The following is a 16,711-nucleotide window of genomic DNA, read 5'->3' as shown; positions in this document are numbered from 1 at the left end:
CGATCCGGGAGCCTCTGCCAGTCGATCGCGATCTCTGGGCCACTAAAAGTCCAGCGGCACACTGGGGCTCATGCAGGCTGCCTGCCTGCCCTGGCCCCACACCACTCCCAGAACTGGCTGTCTGCAGGCACGTCTCTGTGGCCCCTGTGGGGAGGGGGAGGGAGAGTGAGGCAGCTCCACATGCTGCCCCTGCTCCTAGCACCGTCCCCAAAGCTCCTATTGGCTGGGAACCAGCCAATGGGAGCTGTGGAGGTGGTGCTTGCAGGCACGGGCAGTGCATGGAGGCCTGCTGCCCCACTCCCCTCCAGGAGCCGTAGAGATGTGCCAGCAGCCAGCTGCTTCCGGGAGTGACGTGGGACCGGGGCAAGCAGGCATCCTGCATGAGCCCCACTGTGCCACTGACTGGGAGCCTCCTGTGGTAAGCGCCTCGCAGCTGGAGCCTTCACCTCGCACCCCACCCCCAAAAACCCCAATCCCATACTCCAGTCCGGAGGCCCCTCCTGCACCAAACTCCCTCCCAGAGCTTGCACCCCTCATTCCTGCACCCAACCCCCTACCCTCGGCTCAGCCGATGCACACCCCACAGTTGAGAATGTTACACTCATTTGTGACAATCCCTGAAGGATTTTGGATCTATAAACCACAAATGACACTAATAAAAAGTAGAACTCATGAAATGTCCAGTGGATTCTATGAGATTAGGTGCAGTGTGACCATATGATCCCTGCACCCAAACTCCCTCCCAGAGCTTGCACCCCTCACTCCAGCACCCTAAACCCCTGCCCCAGGCTCAGCCTGGAGCCCCCTCTCACACTCTGAACCCCTCGGCCCCAGCCCAGAGCTTGCACCCCCTCCCACACCCCAACCGCCTGACCCAGCCCTGTGAAAGTGAGTGAGGGTGCGGGAGGGCGAGCATGGATTGAGGAGGGTGGAGAGAGTGGGGCGGGATCTCAGGGAAGGGGCGTGGCCTTGGGGAAGGGGCAGGTTAGATCCTGGGTTGATCTTAAATTCAAAAAGTGATCTTGTGCATAAAAAGGTTGGAGACCACTGATCTAAATCATTGATGAAGATATTGAACAGAACCAGACGCAGGACACTTCCCTGCAAGACCCCACTCGATATGCCCTTCCAGCTTGACTGTGCACCACTGATAACTCCTCTCTGGGAACGGTTTTCCAGCCAGTTATGTGTCCACCTTATAGCAGCTCCATCTAGGTTGTATTTTCCTAGTTTGTTTATGAGGTTGTCATGTGAGACAGTATCAAAAAGCTTGCTAAAGTCAAGATACACCACATTTACCGCTCCCCCCCCCCATCCACAAGGCTTGTTACCCTGTCAAAGAAATCTATTAGGTTTGTCTGACACCATTTTTTCTCAACAAATCCATCCTGACTATCCTTATATCCTGCTGCACAGCCTGGGACGCCCCCTCCCCACAGCCCAGCAGGGACTGCTGCTCTCCTCCTGCAGTGTTGCATGGACACAGGATTGTTCCCCACCCTTTGGCACAGCCTGGGAGGGTTCACTGGGCCCACCCACCCCTTCTGCCCCTGCTCCTGCGAGCCATGGAGCGAAATGGGGCACCCTCTCTCTGATCACTAGAGCGAGCGGAGTCGTTGCTACCAGCAGGCTCACAGAACCATCTGCACCACAGACCAAATCCCCCCCCCCGGCTCCTTTTGCCAGCCCACCCAAGGGGGAGGGAGGGGTCAGCGTCCCAGAGGCACCAGAGCTCCGTGGGCAGCTCCAGCGCTCTCCTGGAGCAGGCCCAGGCTCAGCAGTGACATTACAGCAGCTGCAGCGCCTGGATGTCTGTCTGGTGTCAGACTAGAAGGGGTTAAACGGCTCTCAGGCCATAGTTAAGGCACAAGCAGCTTCCCACTTTGATCTGAACACCAGCTGCTCTTAACCCTTGCAGTGCTAGCTCCCACTGCAGCTCCCAAGCCATTAGGGAGGCTGAGTGCAGACTCACTGGCTAGCTCACCAGCCCCCTGGCTGTCTGGCTGCAGCCCAGCGCTCTTGGGACACCTGCACGGCTGCACTCAGCCTCCCTGCCAGAGCAAACCCCTTTGCAATCAGCAGGGCACAAAGCAATGTAACAGGGTGTCCTGCTCAGCCCAGCGGAGCATGAAGAGGAGCTGGGCAGCCACCCCTTCGTTTCCCTGTCAATCAACGCTTTCCACCCCAGCAGGACCAGTCTGCAAAGAGCCTTTGGCCAAACCTGGCTCCAGAGACCCTGAGCACTGGGGTGCTTGAAATCTGGAGCCAAATCTCCCCACCTTGAACCAACCTCTAACAGCCACCGTCCTCCCAGGCACTAGGAAAGCAGCAGCCCTCCAAAGTCACAGCTTTAATTGGAACCCTCTGGGCCTTTAACGAGCGCAGCTGAGGAATGAATCTGATGATTCATTTGATTTGATTTGATGATTTAACTGGGAATTGGTCCTGCTTCGAGCAGGGGGTTGGACTAGATGACCTTCTGGGGTCCCTTCCAACCCTTATATTCTATGATTCTATGAATCGGCCCTGGGTGCAGCCCCCCCCTCGCGCCTCCCCTCGCATTAAGTCCCAGAGAGAAGCATGTCTGCTGAATTCAGTATGCAGGGCCCTCTCTGCTAGTGCGTTTCACTGAGGACTGGCTGCAATTAGCAGCCTCTCCAGAGCTAAGGAAGGAAAGCTCATCAGCTCACTCCGGGAAGGGCTTCTCCCTTTGTTCTTCCTTAGCCGTACAGGAGCGGATGCTGACGGGAGCCCAGCACAGTCTATGAGTCTATGCTAAGCCTGTATGGGGGTGATATCGGCTGTCCTGGGATTCACAGAGGCTGCCAGTTGCTCTTGGTGCTGTATGGGGGAACTGAGGAGCAAAGGGACAGAGGGCAGAGAAATGAAGGGCCCCCTGACGTCCAGGAGCCTGCAGGGAGAAAGGTGAAGTAGGATGGTTTCAGGACATCAGGGAGCAGGGACCTGGGTGTGGTAACGCAGAGAGAGTCGGTGACCCCGCAACCTCAGAGCAGGAGGCACCGTTGGCTCAGGGCTGGGCCAGCCAGTGGGGCTGGAGCAACTCATGGTCTAACCCACTCAGGAAGCAAAGGGAAGGGAGGAAGTGGCTGGTCTTGATGGGATCTCCGGGCCTGCTCCTGCTGCCGCTGAAGGCCATGGGAGCTGTGCTGTCGGCTCCAGCCCGTCTGCGCTGGCTGAGGGAGGAAGGTAAAGCTTAGGGGCGCGAGTTTCCGCTATGCTCCATGTTGTCCTAATTTGGCTCTCCCTGAAGCCAACGGGAGCAGAGATGGAGCGATGCTGAGCACTTTGGGCAATGCGAAGAGCAGCTTCCACAGATGCCACTGGCACCAAGGTCGCCACCCACGCTGAGTGTCCTGGGATGCACCCAGTTCCAGCGGCACCACCTCACATCCTGCAAGCCAGGCTCACAGGACTTTGAGACCACCCTGAAATACCCTGGGCCTGTGCGATATCACCAGGAGACTGGACAGGGACTGGTGTGTGAGTGCCCTTCAGCCAGACAACTGGGCCACAGTCCCGCAGGCTGAGGTGTGCCCGGAAGTGTGGCTCTTGCTCCCCAGCTTCTGATTTCTGGGACAGACCAGATGATCCCAGTCTCTAGCATCTTCCCATCCCCAGTGTATCCTAGAGCTCAACTCTCAAGCCTGGGCCCCTTGCACAGGAGGGCACCATGTTACTGCTAGAGCAGTAGGTGGGCCATAGCTGCTAGGGTTATTGGCAGTGGTTATTATACCTCCCTATGTTGGATAGGCTGTGATGGGGATTGCCAACCCAGAGCAGCAGACCAGTGCTCTGCCAATCCAGTACCCTCTCTCTGACAGCTGCAGGCACCAGCTACTGCAGAGGAAGCTGCACATATCCCTGCCAGCGTGAGAAGTTTCTTCCTGACCCTACCCATTAGTGGTTGGGTTATGCCCTGAAGCATGAGGATTTATATCCATTGTAAACGTTTTATCCCTGCAATGTAATTGTGACATTCAGAGCAGATTATCCCACATCTACAACTGTGGGAGGGTTGCATCTTCATCTGAAGCACTCGAGAGAAGGCGAGAAGCTGTGCCCACCTCCCACACTGCCCTGTGCTTTCCGCACATCCCCTAGATGTCCCATGTCCCACACAGCTAGTACATATGTTGGCTGCGATATGCACAGCTGGGTGAGCATGTGACTCCTGAGAAGAGCAACAAGATGTGCTTCCCCCCGTCCAGTACTGCCTAGCTGGCAGGATTTGAGCGCCCTTCCATTGTCCCTGCTCCCATAAAGCACAGGCCATGGCAGGATGTTTGTATGTATTTGTAATGGACATCCTGAAATCTTCTTAATATGTCAACATGTCCCTCTCCAACACAAAAACTGCCCCGGTGTGTATTCAGTGCAGTCCACGGTGGGCACTGTCCCCTGCATCGGGAGTGACTGCGAATCCTGCAACTGCAGGGCTGGATGTGGGCCTGGCACCATTTCTCTGTGGGCTACTAAGATCTCACAAAGCATTAGCCACAACGTCCCAGAACAGCCGTATACTCACACCCTGAGCACTGGCTGAGTGACAGCTGTTATTGCACTGCCCAGCAGAGAGCCAGAGAAGAAGAGGGATGCAAACAGTGTTTCCATAACGTAAAGGGATAATCCTAAAATAGGGAGTGCTGCTCTCCAGCCACATGTGTACTGAAGAAGCAACACAAGTGCTGGAACTGTGTCACCGAGTGCCTGGGGACATACTCTGTCTAGCAGCAGGTTGGCCGCTGCAGTTCCACTGTGGAAGCCCATCCTTCCCATGCCCATGGAGCTGTCTACATACCACAGAGAAGCCAGGCAATGCCAGCAAACTGGAAATCTGATTGGCTGCTGAAGGCTCTTGTGGGCAGAAAGCCCTTCCCCGCCAGCCACGCTGCAGTTAAAGAACTGTGGTCAGCATCAGCCCCAACCTGTAGCACCTGGGGGGCTTGTCAGGCCCGGGGTGGGCCCTGAAAAGGGAGGCACTCAGCCCTGTTGGGCTGGCACTTGAGCAGAGCTGGACTCCCTCAAGGGCAATGGGTTACTGGCTGGGGAACTGCTGTTCTAGCCCCAGGCCTCTGCCAACACACCTCAGACCTGCACCCGCTGCTACACCCCAAAACCCTTGGCCCTGTCCCCGAGCCCCCTCCTGTACCCCAAACTCCACATCCCCAGCCCCACCCCAGAGCTACACCCCCAGCTGGAGCCATCAACCCCTCTGTGGTGTTTAGATGTTGCTTGTAACTACTAGAATTGGGAGCACTGTCTGTTGGGAGTCTGAAAGGACAGGAAACAGTAAGGAGTGGGGAAGAGTTGAGAGGCTGGGAGAAAGTTACAGAGGGTGCAGCAGCAGCTTGGAAAAGAGGTTTCCACTTTGAAAATAAAGTCCTGTTGAAGCTTGTTAGTACCTTGCCTGGTTGATGCAACATTTTGGTAACGAGGATGGATCGTCTGCCTCTGAACCCACCTGCACCCTTTCTGCAAAGCCCAGGTGAGCCTCCAATTGCTTTTACTACCTGGATCCATATGTTTGAGACTTATCTGCTTGCAATCAGCGCTACAGAGATTTCTGAAGTAAGAAAGCGTGCTCTGCTAATCCACTGCCTTGGAGCAGAAGGGCGGCGTATATTTTACACTTTTCCCCTTGCAGATGATAAACATGAGACTGTACTCACTGCATTAAAGAATTTTTTTGTGCCAAAAGTGAATGTAGTAGCTAATCGCTACAGATTTCGCCAGTGTGAGCAGAAACCAGGGGAAACTATAATGCAGTATATTGCTTCCCTGAGGAATCTGATTGTAATTTGTGACTTTGGGAATATGGCAGATGAGATGATTAGAGACCAGCTCATTGAGAAAACAACCATGCTTCATGTAAGAGAGTGCTTACTTCTAGAACCACAATTTACACTAGAAAAAGCAATAACCATTGCTACTCAGATTGAGTCAGCTACAGCTGAAGCCAAAATAATGAGCGTGGATACAGGAGGCACAGTCCAGGCTGTGACTCCTTTGCAGAAAAGTTCACTACCACTGCAGACACACAATTGCAAGAGGAAAACTAATGAAAAACCACCAAATCAGCAAATTCAAAATACAGTAAAAGCATGTTTTCGCTGTGGATCCCCACAACACCTTGCAACTATGTCCGGCAAAAGTAGCTCAGTGCAATCATTGCAAAAAGATTGGACATTTTGCTAAAGTATGTCACAGTAGCCAGTTCAATCAACAGGTCCATGCAGTTACAATACCAGATGTTACTGTGCTGAGCGTGGACAAAATCACTACTGCACATATTCCAGAACAGATAAAGTGAACTGTAAACGTTTCCGCCATACCCTCAGGCAAACCACACACTCGATTCAGCTAATGTTGGACACTGGCTCAGCAGTATCTGTACTACCTGATTCCATCTATCTGCATTACTTTAAAAATGTGCCTCTTACTGAACCCAAGCTTCACTTGGTGTGCTATTTGAAAAACCATATTCCAGTACATGGCTGCCTGCCAGTAATAGTTACTTTTGATGATTGCTGTGTAACTACAGAGTTCTACATTGTCCACAAAGGCACTCCTATCCTTGGCAGAGATTTATTGGCTGCTTTAAATCTCAGGGTAGTTAATGGACAAATTGATCTTCCTCAGCAAAGCACTCTTGTACCTCTTGCGGTATACACACCAGTTTCAGATGGGACCCAACACCAGGTTGAGGAGAAACTCGACTGTGCTTATGGGTTTCCACATAAAGTTAAAATGCAGAATAATGTGATGCCTGTACGACAGAAGTTACAGCACTTACCATTTTCAGTCAGGGAAGCTGTTTTAGAAAACTTAGAAAACTTGTTCAAAAGGTCATTATTGAAGAGATCGACTCCTCGGAATGAGTTTCACCTATAGTAGTGATGCAGAAGAAGGGTGGAGACATTCACCTTTGTGTGGACTTAAGGGAGCCAAATAAAGCTATTGTGATCGACAGCCATCCTCTTCCTCACATAGAAGAAGTATTTGCAGAACTCCGTGGAGCAAAGATGTTTTCTACTCTTGATTTGCAGTGCGCATACCACCAGGTTATGTTGCATGAAGATAGCAGAGACCTCACAGCATTTATTACACATGAGGGACTATTTTGTTTTAAACATGTTCCATAAGGTCTCGCATCTGCCCCAAGTGCCTTTCAAAAAATGATGTCATTGATTCTGAAGAATCAGCATGGAGTTCAGTGCTATCTGGATGATATCCAAATCAGAAGGATTTGGAAATCCTTCTGAGGAGCATGACAATAACCTGCAATCTATACAAAACTGCATCAGCACAGCAGGCCTCCAGCTCAATAGGTCCAAATGCAAATTTAGACAAACTGAACTCTCCTTTCTGGGGCATACAATTTCACAGACTGGCCTAAAACCTGATCCGGCTCATATCCTGGCAATTTCAAATGCTCCTCCTCCAACAGATTTGCAAACCTTACGTTCCTTCTTGGGTCTTACCTCCTGGTATACAAAATTCATTCCCAGTTATGATTCTGTCATTGAACCGTTATGGGAATTACTACGGAGAAGTTCAACCTTAGTGTGGACAACGGATGCACAAGCTAGTTTCAAAACGGTGAAAGACTTGATTGTACATAGTCCAGTACTTGCACTATTCAGTCCTGCATTGCCCACAATTGTAACTACTGATGCTTCTGATTATGGACTTGGGGCTGTCCTCACACAACTTCATGAGGATAACACAGAGAGGACTGTTGCATTTGCTTCAAGGACACTAAGTAATACTGAGAGAAAATATTCTACAGTCGAAAAAGAAGCACTTGCTTGTGTCTAAGCTACTGAAAAATGGAGAACTTACCTGTGGGGCTGCACGTTCAAGTTGCGCCCAGACCACAGCCCTTTGATGACGTTGCTCACCATGAAAGGACTGGGAAGAGCAGGATATCATATTGCTAGATGGTCTGCAAGACCACTCTCTTTCAATTATGAACTGGAATATAAGCCTGGAAACCAAAATGTGGTCGCTGGTGGCCTTTCTTGTCTGCCTTTGCCTTCACCAGATGGTCCACCAGAGGATGAGGATGTAGTGGTTGCGCTTATTACAAGCACTCTTACTGCAGTTACAAGAGAACAATTTCAAGCTGCTTGTTCAGCGTGTCCAATTCAACAAAAACTACGGGAATTTCTGACAAAGAGATGGCCCAGTAACCCTAAAACCTTAACCCTGTTTTGCTGCCTTATTTTAGAGTTCAGGATGAATTTTCTTTGCTCAATGGCTGTGTGCTACGAGGTACACACCGGCTACTTGTGCCAGAAGAATTACAGTCAAAACTCATACACCTGGCACACGATACTCATCAAGGAATTGTCCTAACCAAGCAACGACCACAGGATCTGTATTGGTGGCCAGGGATGGAGTCTCAGACTGAAGCACTCATAAAATCCTGTGTCACTTGCCAGATGCATGATAAGACAGCAGTGACATGTGCCCCTCCATTACAGCCTGTTCCTCTTCCTGAATCTGCATGGGAAAAAATGGCGATTGACATTGTACGGCCCTTTGATACTGCTCCAATCGACTGCCGTTATGCCATCACCTTAACAGACTATTTCAGTAAATGGCCTGAGGTAGTGTTTACATCGCAAATCTCTTCTGCTACATTAATTAAGTTCCTCTCTTCAGTTTTTAGCAGGGAAGGTAACCCCAAAGAACTGGTTTCAGATAGTGGTAGTCAATTTACTTCCCTGGAGTTTAAAACTTTTCTAGCACAGAGGAACATTTTACACAGAAGGTCATCCCTATATTACCCTCAAGCCAATGGGGAAATCGAACCGTTTAACAGAAGTTTGAAAGAGAGTTTGCAAACGGCTAAACTGGAAGGGCGATTGTGGATACCCTTCACTACTGATTTCTTGCAAGCATACCGGGCTACATGACATGCCACAATGCAAAGATCACCCGCAGAGTTACTGCACGGGAAACAGATGAATACTCAACTGAACATTGCTGGATTGTTAAAGGCACAACCTGAGGCCCCAAACAAGGATGATGTGAGAAAAACAGTTGAACAGAACCAAGCAAAGTCTAAGGCTTTCACAGACAAGCGGCGGGGAGCTAAGGAACCAAAGTTTGAGTGTGGTTCCTTTGTTAGAATACGAAAACCTGGAATTTTACACAAAGGGGACCATAAATTCACAGCTCCTCTTAAAATCATAGAGAAGAAGGGACCTTACACCTATCGACTTTCTGATGGGTGGGGATGGAATGCTTCTTATCTTGCACCTGCCTATGCACCAAGAGGAGCTTATGCCAACACCCAGTCTGCACTGGATGACTTCACCGTAGTACCAACACAACAAGACATTACACTGGAACCGGGGCTTGAGAGACGGCCTGTCAGACCCAGACGACCACCTGTCTGGACTAGAGACTGTGTTATGTAGTATCTACAGTGTTTTCAGTGTAATATTTCTGCCAACAGTACAGTGTCTTGTTTCATATTTGTTCCTGTGGTTAGAACAATAATGTTTCTTTTAATTGGGAGAGTTTCTTAGGAGAGGAGGGAATGTGGTGTTTAGACGTTGCTTGTAATTATTAGAATTGGGAGCAGTGGCTGTTGGGAGTCTGAAAGGACAGGAAACAGGAAGGAGGGGTGTGGAGTTGAGAGGCTGGGAGAAAGCTATAGAGGATACAGCAGCAGCTTGGTAAAGAGGTTTCCACTCTGAAAATAAAGTCCTGTTGAAGCTTGTTAGTACCTTGCCTGGTTGATACAACACCCTCCCACACTCCAATCTCCTGAGCCAGCCTGGTGAAAATGAGCAAGTGAGGGAGGGAAGGAAGAGCGAGCGACAGGGGGGCGGGATGGAGTGAGCTGGAGGCGGGACCTCAGAGAAGGGGCAGGGCAAGGGTGTTCGGTTTTGTGCGAGTAGAAAGTTGGCAACCCTAAGAGCCATCCCGGGGGCCTCCTCAAGCTGCGTGCTCCTACCCCCTTGGGGAGATACAGCTCATTCCCCTGCCATGTGCACCACCAGCTTTGCCAGCCAGTGTGTAGAGGGGCAGAGGCACATATCCAGCGGAGCAGGGCAGGAGCCACCACTGGGCTCCCCTGAACACAGGTAGGAACTGGAATTCTTCCTGGCCTGGTGCACCAGCTCCCTGTGCTCTCCCTGCTCTCTGCACCGTGCCCCAGGTTAAGGGTCAGGCAGAGTACTGCCCAAGTGGGGCACTTGTGAGGGACCCACCTTGCCCTGAAGGCTGGTAGAGGGCGATGCCTTCAGACTCTCTTCCCTCATGCTCCAGACCAGGCTTGGATCTGAGCAAATCTTGCACACCCACCTGTAGAAGCCAGTATGGGTGGAAAACAGGATCAGTGACTAGGATCAAAGCAGTGAGAGACAGCAAGGGCCCGGTAGGTCCCAGCCACTGCATCGCCTGCTTGCTGACGGCTTTCCCTGGCTATACCTGGCTATGGCAAGGTTAGCACAGTGAGTGCTGCCAGTTCTCCAGGGCCCAGTCGATTGCATGCCCAAGAGATTTTCTCTGCTACCCAGCTTGTGTTCATTGTCGCATTTGTAATTCCTGCGCCTCCTCCAGATATCGGCAGCCTGTGATCCTGTCTTCCCGCCCCCACAGTCATCACTCAGCCACGCTGCACAAATTCATATTCTGCAGAACACTGTCATTTTGCACCATTTCACGGGTAATTGGGCACTTGTGCTCAGCCCAGCATAGGAAGGGTTAACCCCAGCACAGCCTCGGCATTGGGCCACAATGGGCTGTCAGAACTGAGCAGCACTGGACTGCACAGGCAGGACAAGCCCGGGCTCTGTCGTTCATCACTGACGGGGTCAGAAGGAATCAAAGGCGGCTCTCTTACCAGGAGAGGCATGGGTTGCTGCTGAGGGCAACCAGCCAGTAATCCAGGGCCCGCATTCTCCGCCAAGCCCCAGCACCCATCCAGCTCCCGTAGTCACAGCTCCAAGGGCTGCTGTTTAAAGGGCAAAGATTCGTGGAGCAGGATGGATAGCTGCCTCCAAGGGCTGAGCACTGCTGCCCAGGGGTTCAGCGATCAGCACTGCAGCAGCAACCAGATGCAAGGCACTGGGGCACGTGGGGGGGCCCAGAACAGGCACCATGCAGCTACTCCCTGTGATGGGGCCCAGATCTGGCCATAGGCATCATATCGACACTGGAAATGTCCTGCTGCTCAGCAGACTAGCTGGGGGTGGAAAGGAAATAGAGGAATTCACGAGGAAGTCTTTGCTGCCAGGCGTCTTTGCTTTTCTCCTAGGTTCCATCCAGCTGTGGAAGGTAGGCACAGCTCCGGGAGTCGCTGCTGGGAGGACTGACACACCACTGAGCTGGAAGAAGACACGGGCTCCAGTCAGGCAGGGGCTACTTTACCATACACATACTCATGCCCTGCGGCGAGTGGCTTTTTCCTGTTGTGCTCCGCGGTGCGAGTTACATCAGCTCACTTGCCCTGAGACCCGGAGCCAGACTCAGGCGATGTGTAAGGCCCCAACCATCCGGCAACTTTTTACCGGGCATCCAGCTGGTTAGGGAGATAGCTGGCTAAACACAGCTTGTGTCCACGGACTCAGTGATTGCCCCATAAATGACCGAGGTGTCCTGCGACGACTGGTCTGGCACACGCGTCAGTTCCTGTAACTGGGCAGGCACACGCATGTTTGGGGTGTGGATAACTGCCAAAGCTCCATCCGTCCCTAAGTCTTTGTGGTTAGACATCCATCATTCACTTACCGCCACGATGCAGGTGCTACACTATGGCTCCCCCTGGGGACTCTATACCCCATGTATCGTAACACCTAGCTCTTTTCAGCTGTAGATCTCAAAGCACTGTACGAAGCAGGATCAGTGTTATTGTGCTTATTTCACAGATGGGGAAACTGAGGCACAGCAAGTGGACATGGCAGGGCTGTTAGACCCCAGATCTCCTGCGTCTCCATCCAGCATGCTATCCTGTAGGCTGCTCTGCTTCCAGGGCTATGTCGCCTGGACACTGCAGTCAGTTGGATGTTCCCAGCATTGTCACAGCGTCACCCAGAGAGCTGAACAGTGGAAGCACCACAGGAACAGCGTTAGCCAGCTCTCAGCTGGGGAAAAGCGGATCCAATAGCCCTTGTCCAAGGCACAGAGAAGACCTTGTCCCAGTCAATCTGAATCTGGCAAATGCAGTCAGAAGGTGGCTGGGGGGTATCTGAGATCGTTGGCAGAGAGAGTCAGCAGATGGCTGCACAGTGCAGGGAATAGATCAATCAAGTGAAGGACACGAGCAAGGTCTCAAGCATTTGGTGGACAACCTGTCCCTGTGCTGATGAGCTGGCCTAGGTGTTTCCAATCAGGCTGACCACTGAACCTGCTGAGCAGGAAATATGAGGTGTGGGAGGAAGAGGAGGTTGAGGAGGAGGGGGCAGATTCCCTGTCTGTATGAGATAGCCGCCTCTCTCCTGCGCCAGACAAGCCCCATGCTTGTGGTGGCCAAAGCAACATGTGGCAATGATGGGAGTTAAGTGATGGCCCCTTAGAAATGGTAGGTCTGTTGGCTCTGCCTCCCTGTGGCGGGGAATGCAGGCTGCAGATGTATGAGTGCTATTGTGAGCCCACCACACATATCCACAGGGCTCCCCGTCCCTGTGTCTGGGCTGCACTGCTCCACAGGTGGGGGCAGGAGACCTGTCCCCCATTGCACACGACTGTGTAACCGGATACGCTTACATCTATCTGTGAGGCACGTGAGGGGTGGGCCCACCAGGGCAGAGGATGTTCCCTCTGACTCAGTCCCCATCTATCCCCTGCCTTGGCCATGTGTACAGTACCCTCTCTCACCCCAGGTGTTCGGGGACACATCCTTCCGCCTTCCATTCATGCCTGCAGCCCACACCTCCTGGGGTGCCCACGCCCCTCACTCATTTAAATGAGAATTATTTTTAGATTTCTAAGCTACGTCCTTTCCCTAGGTTTCAGAGTAGCAGCCGTGTTAGTCTGTATCTGCAAAAAGAAAAGGAGGACTTGTGGCACCTTAGAGACCAACACATTTATTTGAGCATAAGCTTTTGTGAGCTTCATACATCCGATGAAGTGAGCTGTAGCTCACGAAAGCTTATGCTCAAATAAATGTGTTAGTCTCTAAGGTGCCACAAGTACTCCTTTTCTCCTTCCCCTAGGTCTCCCAGGGACAGATCCTCAGCCCCATTAAGGCTGCTTTGTGCTGCTCCAGTCTGCAGAGCAGCCTTAAAAGTAGTGGAAATGCCCCACGGGGGCGGGGGGTGGTGTCCTTCCTATGCGTCCTTCCAAAGGGGGTGTGGCATGGGAAAGGGGGTGTGGCCAGACTACTGCTGTGTTCCCAATTTGGGCAGCCCTGGTTTGGTGTTCACACTGCAGGCTCCTCCAGACAGGGACTGACTCTCGTGTATGGTCTTTGTTTCCAGCAGCCCCAAACACCTTTTCAGCCCCTAACAAATGGATGATGATTAATCAGCACCTCTTTGTTTAAAGCCTCCATGCCAGGTGTAGGAGATTCATCTCCTGGCTCTTGCAGTCAAGTTTCTTTCTTATAATGCCTATACTACTTCCCAACCCAAAGGATCCCAAAGCACATTGCAAACTCTGTAGCACTGAAATGGAGCCACCCTGGGCAGCAGCCAGCTGGTACCCTGCACAGACATATGCTCTAGTTCAACTACAGGAATTAATTCAGGGCCCTCCTATGGCCTGTATTATGAAGGAGTTCAGACTAGATGATCGCAGTGGTCCTTTCTGGCCTTAAAAATCTATGAATCACCCTGCCCAACAGTGGGTGCGAGGGGAAATTTTGGCCAAGGACACTGGGGCAAGCCCCTAGCCTTGCAGCAAGTGGATCTTTGGTGTCTGCACAGAACCAACCGGACCCCAGCCCTGAATTGACCCCCTGTGCTGCACAGGCTGAGGGGATCAGCTGACTGAGCTAGATCAGCAGCAGGGCTTTCCAGTGAGGCTAGACATTCCAAACCGGCGGCTTCGAGTGCAAAGCCACCCCCTTCGCTTGTCCTGTACCAAGCCTTCCCTGGGCTAGAACCAGCCCCGGGGCACTACGACTGGGTCCCTCACCACTGTCATGTTCCTGTACCAGCTATGGACTGGCTACAGAGCTGCCTATACTAGTGGTTCTCAAACTTTCGTACTGGTGACCCCTTTCACATGGCAAGCCTCTGAGTGTGACCCCCCTTATAAATTAAAACCACTTTTTTATATATTTAACACCATTATAAATGCTGGAGGCAACATGGGGTTTGGGGTGGAGGCTGATGGCCTGCGACCCCGCCATGTAATAACCTCGTGATCCCCTGAGGGGCCCGACCCCCAGTTTGAGTACCCCTGGCCTATACGCTCCAGATGTGTTCACTCTGAGATCCTTTAATGCTCTGCCAGGTCTGGCTGAGGTTAGCTTAAATAAGGTATGTCACACACAGCGGCACCTCGTGGCTGAACAGTATGGTACAGTTTAGCATGCCATTACAGCCACCACCCTGCAGCGCCTGGAGCTCCACTGGGAGTCACAGAACTAGCCCTCAGCCCTTCCCCTGGCGGCCCACCCAGTCAGCACAAAGTCCTTTTGTTTGCCTTTTCCCCTCACTCCCATTCAGCATGGCCCTTGCACCTCCAGCTGACCCTCCAACAGCACCAACACAGACTGGCATGTCCCTGCTTTCTCCTGGGGGGCTGGTTTCTTTAATATCTTTTCTCTTTCCAGCGCTCTGCTCTGAACACTTCGATGGTGGAAGTGTGATGATGTCTTGCATGAGCAGCTGTTAAATCCTGTCTGAGCTTATTTGGAGAACAAGGAATCCAGAACAATTTACGGGTGTCAATAACATCACACAAAGATTTCCCGGAGGGGAGAGAGAATCACACCAAGGTTCACAGGAGAGAGCGAGAGGAGAGGTTTTATTTTGCAAGTTAAGAGGTTTAACAGTCACATACTTGTTCATTTCATTCCTTTAAATAATTACTTCTTAAGTCTCTGGTGGCACCCATTCCATTGCAATGAAATATGACAGTCTATTCAATGGGGCGTCCCTTCAGATAAGTCTTTGGCTGTATCCATAATTGCACACACTGCACTTAGAAACTAGAGGATATGAATTTACAGTCTCCTTTGCCCTGGGTTACACAGAGTAACCCAGTCTAAGGAAAATACCAATAGGCTAGAATACATTTTCTGGTCATAGTGTCTGTCTCTTTAAACCCTCCTCAAATAAACCTCTCAGCAAGCAGTCGAACTGATTAAAGAGTGAATTTGCAGGCGGTAAATCAAATCCGACTATCAGGATGGAATGCAATTGCAGAGAATGCTTTGGGAGAAACAAGATTATATTTAACACCAGTTTCTGGGCTTAGACTGTAACAATGGACTTTAAACACGTGCCGTACTTAGTAGCTGGAGCATGAGGGCACTGAAAGATGCATTATACACCAGATGTAGTAGATGGCAGAGGATCTCCCTGCTGTACCTCCGGTTACACAGTGATGCTTAGCCCCACTGCAAAATAACTCAGGCTTTCCCAGTTTCCTGACCTTCCACAGAGTTTAACTCACAGTCACTTCCTCAAACCTGAATAACCTGTGCACCTCCATGGTGAGGATTCTTTGATCTTCCCAGCTCCCTTCCCCATCCATTATTCTGAAATGATTTTGAATTCCACTTACCTTTACAAACCCCAGCACTCTCCTGTCTCAGCCCAGGCTGCTGGTAGAAGGCAGCCCTGTGACTCCACAGACGACACGGCTGGCTGCCCAGGGAGCACTCTGCTTTGGACATAAATCCCCACAGCTAAGGAGAGAACCGCAGCCTGCCCGAGACAGTCCACTTCTCCACTCCTGCTTCCAGCCTGAGAACCTGGCACCTGGGAGCCACAGGATGGAGTGATTGCTGGGAGGGGATTGAAGACAAGTTAGCCGTAGCTGGAGTCTAAAGCGTACCTGCCTCCTTGGCAAACCGTGCCTCAAATTGCTGGGGCTATGTGAGCATCTGTAAGTATGAGCATGTGTGTGTCTGAGAGCTGTCACCACGCCACAGACTCTTACAAGCCTGCCTCCCACTCCCCTCCCAGCCTCTCATGGCACAGGGAGCTCCCGCTCAGACGTACATTCATCCCCGTCCAGTCCATCCTGTCCCACGGCAATTGTTCCCAATTTGAACTGAGGCACTGTGGGGTGCAGAGATCCGCCCTCTTTCTTGGGTGCTCGCCCTCCCCACTCCTTTCAGCACTTCCTCGCAGTTTGATCTCTCCTGAGCGAAAGGCCGCCGCCTGCAAAGGAAAGACAAACCAGTTTGCATCCATATTCGAGTCTTCATGTGGGCTAAAGACAGCCTGGAACGGGTTGGGGATTTTTGCCTCCTGAAGTGTGTGGTTTTTAATGTTGGGAGAAGAACGGACAGACGATTATCATTAACGATATTGTCTGTCCTGTTTTCTCTGGAAGTCTCTAGGCTGCTGCTGTCACAAACAGCACAAGCGTGAAGTGTGAACTACTGAGGAGTGGCAAAGGGGCTGTTAGGCTGTTTAAAACCCTGGGGTAGTTGGTTCTTTTTGTTAGCCTCTGTTTAACTCAGATGGCTGAGAGAATGTTTCAAGTCTACTGAGGGCTCCCACTCCAGTTCTCTGCTCCTCCGAGGAGTCCTGGAACGGGAGAGGGAAGGCAA

The 16,711-nt window shown here is 51.5% G+C and overlaps 1 protein-coding gene across 2 annotated transcripts in view; it reads right to left on the bottom strand.

Annotated features, from left to right (window-relative positions):
• Positions 1-16,134, bottom strand: part of LOC125643478 (glucagon receptor-like) — a 40,663-nt gene extending 24,529 nt beyond the window's left edge. The window contains exon 1 of one of the 2 annotated variants that reach the window (XM_075132865.1): positions 15,715-16,134. The gene's annotated coding sequence lies outside the window, so the exon portion shown is untranslated. The remainder of the gene's footprint in view (positions 1-15,714) is intronic. The other variant, XM_048866119.2, reaches the window with a different exon arrangement.
• Positions 16,135-16,711: the final 577 nt, after the last annotated feature.

Source organism: Caretta caretta, chromosome 10 (genome assembly GCF_965140235.1).
Source record: "Caretta caretta isolate rCarCar2 chromosome 10, rCarCar1.hap1, whole genome shotgun sequence".
Lineage (NCBI taxonomy): Eukaryota > Metazoa > Chordata > Testudines > Cheloniidae > Caretta > Caretta caretta.
The sequence above is the reverse complement of the archived record's forward strand: the minus strand, read 5'-3'. Positions and strand labels throughout refer to the sequence as shown.